This window comes from Pinus tabuliformis, chromosome 9 (genome assembly GCF_031772625.1).
Source record: "Pinus tabuliformis cultivar Carrire ecotype Pingquan chromosome 9, CPIR1, whole genome shotgun sequence".
Lineage (NCBI taxonomy): Eukaryota > Viridiplantae > Streptophyta > Pinopsida > Pinales > Pinaceae > Pinus > Pinus tabuliformis.
The window spans coordinates 1,540,788,413-1,540,796,383 of NC_142307.1; positions in this window are offsets into that span (position 1 = coordinate 1,540,788,413).

Below are 7,971 nucleotides of genomic sequence, written 5' to 3' on the forward strand. Positions count from 1 at the left end.
GTTCATAGACAAGGATTTCAAGATGAAATGGAAAGACATTAAAGACACATTTTTAGGCACATTTGAGGAAAATATTGAAGACTGCAGGGTCTATGTCAACACACACAAGTCCGGATTGTACTGGATTGCATGTAGGTATCCCGCGTTTCCATGTGCGTACATGATCCACTAGATTGTCTCACATACTGACCCAGAGACAATGGTGTTGAGCAATGTCAGTGGAATACAACTTTCTACCTTCAGGGTGAAGTACTTTCAGGAGATGTATCACTTGCCACAGCTAGTGATCACAATGGATACACCCTTAAGAATACCCAACAACAGTGCAAACTCAAGAGATATCTTGAAGAGATGGGTGAAAGAGTTATCCAAGTTCAGGATGACACCTAGCCAGGTTTACAAGACGAAGATACTGTGGAAGGCATATCGGCTCTTGGTCATCTTTGCATGCCACTTATAAGACCAAAAGAGCAAAAAGACCTTTCCACGAGTTGGGTGATTGTGTTGGATCAACTGACAAGTGAAGGAAGACCTTGCAACTAGTCCGACATGTTGGCTCTCAGGTTGAAGGAACATGTAACAGAATCCTGACATCTGCCCAAGGGTTAGTAAGTGAAGAATACATGTCCGCTAACATACTAGATGTAGTCTGTGCCCGTTAGCAATTCCCAGGCTTGGGTTGGGAATGGACACCTGCGAAAACCTCTGTGCACACTTATTGCAAGTTTTTATCCAAATGTAGCTTCCGTGGAGTTATCATACAGTTATCATACCACTTCGTCACCTCGTTGTACATGATGATATTTTAGTAGGATCCACTTTGCATGTTGCGGGAAGCGATGAAGGCATTGATCGACATAGTAGATTGGTATGCCTTATGAAATGAATGTTGGGAAATTTTTTTAATGCTATGGAAGCTCCCTCATTAGTATTAAAAAAATGTGTTTAGTATCGTCTCAAATTAACCAAAATGTGAAGGATTATGTGTCAAGTATTGACTGTCTTTTATGAGATTAATTAGCTATTTAAAACACATATACATCAAGTAAATTGCAGAGAAGTAAAACACAACAACTCATAACACAAAGCTGATAAAGGAGTTCACCCCTCTTGGGCTACATATGCTTGGACCTACTTCAGTGGCTCAACCCTCTTTGGATTAATGGTCAATTCTCTGATTACATGCACCCACAATGCTCCAATGGCTTTGCAACTTGCTCCATTGGATTCAGAAGACCCAAAAACCCCAAAAATGACTATCCAAGATCTGCAATTTGACTTCAACTGATCTAGGCTCCTGGTGGCCCTAGGCTTCCTTAAACTTCAACATAGAAAAATCACGTACAGAAGTGCCTTTTTGCCTCTGCAACATGTTCCATTGTGTTTATAACATCCAAATTATCTATGAATGACTTTTTCTAAGCCAAAATTGGTCGAAAATTGAAGAAGTTATGGTCTCTTCAGTTTTCCCTAGGAAAACTCCACCAAATCTGAAGAAACTCCAGTTAATCCTACCAAATTTGTAGTGCTGTATTTAGCGGGCCTGCCAAACTTTGCCGAGTTAAACCGCCATTAATTAATGGATAAACATGTGTTTAATTAACACTATTCTCCACTTAGCATTGGCGCTGGATCTTGGCTACGGGGTATGGCCATATGCGGAGAGGGTTGTCCCTCTCTTTCCCTAAGCGCCAAAGTTTAATTCTTCAAATAAAAAGCGCAACCCATATATGTTAAGTAACACATTGTGGTATAGAGATAAGACATTTCACTTGTGTGGGCAAGGTCATGAGTTTGATTCCCCGACCTGCCAACTATAACCTTACCCGACCTTTGAGAGGGCACGTGGCAGCCTCTGGGCTTGTCACGTGTCAACCTCTCATTGGTCCTCCAAAATGCCTTTGACCAATTTGATGTCGACACTTTTTACGACCCAAGTGAGGCACCTGTGGGAATATTTTGGGAATATTCCAAGGAATATTCCCTAGAATATTCTTTTTGATGACTGGGCTATACAGATGCATAGTCAGCATCCCAGTTAGCCTTTTACCCAAAATTTACATGTTTAGCAAAGCAGACAGAAGGTTCTATCTTTCTCATACAAGCTTTATTTTGAATGAAACAAGTTGTGTTGGGATTGTATCAATGAGACAGATGTGGTCGTTCAGGTTTTGAGCGATTTTGAGCACGTTGATTTTTGAGCAAATTTTTGCCCCTAATCCAGATTCCGATCACGCCTTCCCACTGATAGGATTTTGGACCCATAAAAGCTAGTTATCTGATAAGATATGAATACTCTTATCCTTCCCAAGTTCTATCCATTGATTCTACTTGGAAAAAATCTCCATGGCAACCACTTGTGTTCACTGACATGCCTTGCCTTGCAAATGGATTGGCACTTCAACCAATGTTCTCCTTTTGCTGCTGACCCAATCCAACACTTGCTGGATGCTTGCTTATTAAACAACCTACTGTACCAAAATGATCCCTCAGTGCTTGGAAAGCTGACTGCTGGCCTTCCCACTGAGAATCATGTTCCTCCTTTGCAACACATGCATTTGATGCAAGCTTCTCCTTGGAAACCACTTTTCCAAGTTAAGCTCATCTGAGTGAACTACATCAATGAGTTCCAATATCAGTAATATCAAGAAAATAAATGACCATTCTTTTACATCCACAATTATAATTTCCACATCTGGAAGAATTCATTTGCCATCTCTTTCGCTTCTTGGCGTCAACACATCAAATGGTCTACAATCGTTGCAATTTTTTTTTTTTTGGCATTTTTGTCCACTTTCGCTTCTTGATTCCATCATCCTCCAGTATTAATTGCTGCTCATGTCATGATCTGAGAATGAAGTCTAACCATGAGCCTCTTGCTCAAGCATGGAACTTACAAAATCTTGTGACATCTTGTCACAAGAAACACCATTAACCTTGAAAAACACACATGCAAGAATATAACTTGATGACATCTTCTTTTTGCTTCTTCAAAGCAAAAAATGTCACGTCATGTGAACATCACCATGTACTCTTACATCTTGGTGTATAAACCATCGAATAAACACAAGTCGACAAAATATGCTTCTTCAAACAATTGACTTTCAAATCAAGCAAAAGCATGTACAACAACTTGATGATTTTCAACAAGAATTCCACATTCTCATGAAATATTTCGTCACATCTCCCTTTCATCTTTGGAGACAAAATCAACTCTTCCAAGTCGATATAACATACATGTAAAAATCAATCAACCACATAAGCCGACACTCATGCATGTGAAAATGATCAAAATTCTCAAGTTGACAACATACATATTAACAAAGCATTCAACCAACACAAGTCAATCACTCATGCATGTTCAAGCACAATGAAACTATTAAAAATTCCACTATTCACACACACAAACTCTCATGCATGTATAACAATTTTCAACTCTCTCACAAGTACAATCACAAGTAAAAGAATCCCATTGGTATGTACGAGTACTTAAAGAGCTGAAATGACCAAATTTTCTGCAATAAAGTGAGTCAACATACTCCACTTTCGAACACCTTCCTGGCATAAACATGCAAGTTCAAGAATGCAACATGCATGCAAATTTGTAGTTGCAAATTTCCATCTTTGTTGCATCTAAGTGAGTCAACATAACTCTACTTTTCCAACATCTTGCTTCATGCAATATGCAACATACTTTCAGGAGAAAAGAAATGCATCCAAATAACAAGGAAATGCATCAATAAGTCAAGATTTGCAACAATTATAAAAAAAATGCAAGGCCTTAATTAGTTAAGAAATCTAACCATCTCTTTCCGAACCATTTCAATATCGCTTCTTTCAACTGCACTTCATCATGTGTATCATCCTGACCCACATCAATTATGGAATCCTCTTTTCCATTCTTGCCAAAATCTCTCTCCACCTTCTTCAAATGTCGTGGATGACTTGTTGGATGCAAAGTCCAACACTTGTCTACAAGATGACCCTGCTTATGGCAACGAGTGCAAAATAATTGCATCTTCTTTTCAACATGGTTTCCATTATCCAATGGATCTTTGGCTTTTTGTCTCTTTTGTTTTGAAAGTTTCATGTGTATGTATATCCTCTTCCAACACCTTAAAACATTATGGTTATTCAAACCACAAAAGGAACATGTAAATTTTCTCCAAATCTTATGTGAAGATTTACCATGTTTATCATAATAAAAAGAAACTTGATTAAAGGAAGATTTATACCTTGCACATTCACCTTTGTCACCTTCTTGAAGAGGTGAATTTGATGTGGTAGTGGCTCTCTTTGGAATACCAACAATGGTTTCAATGACCTTAGATATTTCAACATCCTCTTGTTTGCCATTTCCACTAGTTGCATGCTTACAAGCATATTCTTGAAAAGTGGGTACAAAACTTTTACATTCATCATGAACACAAACTTCACAAGCTTTAGGTAATGAATATGTAATGAAATTCCTTCTTGGAACACCTTCATGTGCCTCCTTGACTTTGGATCATTCTCCATCATGTTGTCCATAACCAAGACCCAAATACCTAGGCCTTTCCTCAACAACAATTGGCTCAACTATTCCTTGTGCATGTTTTCCTAACCCTTTACCTTCATAGCCCATCTTCATCAATAATTTGGACCCTATTCCTGTCGTGTGTCTTTCAAAAGCACCAAAACATTCATTTTGAAAGGAAATTGAAGATAAACTCGAATTGCATACCTCATTTTTATGCACATACTTGGATAGGGTTTCCTTGGCATTATGGAGTTGAATCTCCATCTCATGCATCTTTTCAAGAAGCTCTTGCTTATCCTCCTTCATGGACATCAAATCCTCTTGAAGTATAATGTTCTCCTTCCTATCTTCATTCATCTATTGCACCATATCTCTCAAGCTGATAAGCTCTTGCAACATCTCTAAATCAAAGAGTATTGCTAAGGAAGATGGATTAGAAACATCACTTGTTGAAGCTGCCATCACACTTGTAATGCATCAAAAAGATTCACAAATCTTCAAAACGTTTCTCAACAAAGAATCATCTCCCTTCTTCAGTGTACACACATAAACTTGCACACAGTTAAATATTCCTTGCACAAATACAAAACCAATAGCTAATTTTCTAGCTAACCTTGGCAAACCATCTCAGGGTTAAAATGAGCTAACAAGTGCTCTAAAACCAACTTGATCTGAATGTTGGGAAAATTTGTTAATGCTATTCAAGATCCCTCACCAGTGTTAAAAAAATGTGTTTAGGATCGTCTCAAATTAACCAAAATGTGAAGGATTATGTGTCAAGTATTGATCGTCTTCTATGAACAATTTATGAGATTAATTAGCTGTTTAAAACACATATACAACAAGTAAATTGCAGAGAAGTAAAACACAAAAAATCATAACACAAAGTTGATAAATGAGTTCATCCCTCCTGGGCTACATCTCCTTGGACCTGCTTCAATAGCTAGGCCCTCTTTGGATTAATGGTCAATTCTATGATTACATGCACCTTGTTACATGGAATTTACGTCTACGGATGAACACATTTTCCCTAGGTGGGTAGCTACACCTAGAACAATAGAAAGAAAGTAGTTTAACCTTTTCCTATAGTAGATAAAGATAGAGGAACTTGTTGTCTTTCGCTTCCTAAATCTCTTTTGAATCGTTCTCGTCACTCCCACTTGAACAAAATCCGCTCAAAAGGTACTTGCATCAAGAGAAATAGAAACAAGAAATGATCAAAGAATACATGAACTATCAACTATAAAATAATAGAATCGAATACATTGAAACACATAATGATCACATATATGAACAATCATATGAGAAAAGGAATAAGCTCTTTATTAATGTAGAAGGAAGAGTATCACCCAATACAGTTCAATCCTGTGCCACTCCTCCAGCTTCAGTTCAACCCTTGCCACATCAAAAGCTCAACACTCTAGTAGCATAACATTGCTTAACATAAAATCAATCCTCAAACCAACAGAATTTCCTTACAAACTTCAGATTCTAGCCCCTTGATCACTATGATGAGTGCTCAATTTATAGGAAATGGAGGTGTTTTTTTCATAAATGAGGGTATTGAATGGCTTTCCAATCTTGGAGTTAGTTTCCATGGAGCAAGGGATGAGAGGATAGGAGGTTAATGGATCCTTAGCCTATCCAATTTTGAGCTCATAGGAGGGGATAAGAGATGGGAACCTTCTAGAGTCATCTAGAATGAAGGAATATTCCTAGAACCCTATGCAAATTTCGCTCAATCTCGCCCAGCGTAGGCTAAAGAGGGTGTAAGTGCATTGCAGTGCAAGCCATAGTGGGCATCCCTGCTTTACAACGCATTGTCTCAAGGAATAGGCTGCGCTGGTGTCCCAAGGAGGCAATTCAGGAAGGCTTCAGGCCATGAAACTTTCATAGAAGGATGCATTCAATGAGTTGAATTCTCTAGGGCATGTAACAACTGAATTAGGATTTGATGAGCCCTAATAGTACTGATCTGAATGTCAGGAGCGATGTACCCAAATAGACCTGTAACCATTGCCCCCTAAAACATGAAGTTGAAAATGATAATGTCGAGTGATATGATTTACGATGTGACGAAGAGGAACTGAAGCAGACGATAACCTGCATCGATTAAAATACATTACATCATGATGTTTGATTTTTTCATGAATTTCTAAGGGAAGGCATACCCATACTCAACATATAAACTTTTCATTACATGTACATAGATAGTCCTCTACCGATATAGACCCATGATAGGATGACCATCCATGTAAAGCCATTGCACAGATGATTTAGTACTCTCCTAAAATCAAAGCCTGGATGGATGAAACTAGATCCGGGGTATTCTATCTTGTCCAATCGTTCACTCATGTATGAGTCTAACCATGTGAATATGTGATCTGAAGTTGAACATGGGAAGACACCGTCTGATTACCAGCCAATGATGTAAGCCGTTAACAGACGTGAGAGAGATTACCGATAATGATAATGATTCTCAAGGTACTGCAGTACATTCTGCATGGTGTGAATAGATGTTTTGATGTTGAACACCATACAAAGTCTTTTGGTCAAAGGTCAGTGATGTCAACCTGTCACCAGAAGCGAGAAACTTTCCATTGATGTATGCAAGCCCCAAGGTACTGGAAGGGTGTTTCTAAGTCAACTTCTTGGATAATGTGCTGATGTCGACAAGAAGCGACTCGTCATAGGAGGGCCTTGATGTATCCCACATCAACGACATGAAACGAGTGTAATGATTTTGGAGACAAAATTTGACTGATGACACAAGGTTCATGAATGGCGATCATGAAAATGAAGGTTTACGAGTATTGCAAAGGATGAATTTATAGAGTGACTTCTCTTAAACATGTCGGCGACACTGAATGAATTGGCAGCATTGACCCAAAATGAAAGTGATGGATGGTGTGATAGACCATAGGTATGATAACCATCAAGTAGATAACCCAACCCAAATAGTCACAGAGATGAAGTGAAAGTGTCATGTTCAAGAGCGACTTGCTACCATAAAGTGATTTATTCCTTTTCCCATTTTCCCCAATCATTGCTGACCAATACCTCTTTATTTTTTAACAAGCTTGAGGACGATAACATATGCTTGTAGTATAATTCCACCCTTCGGGTGAATCCATCTCTATGTGATGTTTTAATGAGCCTATCAAAGGTGAAACTCGGTCTTGTCATGATGGACAAGTTTGTCGCTATTTGATGTTTTAACGAGTTTAACGACAATGAGAACTTGATCCTTTGCATGTTTAGAGAGTTTGAAAAGGGACAAAAAGAAAACTCCACAAGTTCTTTTTTGTAAGTTTGTCTCTCAAGTCCGAAAAAGTGTAAAATAATATAAGAGAGAACCTATTGACCATGTTCGATCAACATATTCCTTTTTCGTAAATAATCTATCTTAGTTCGAAAAAGGGTTAAACTTATATTGAGTAGATGTCATTTCC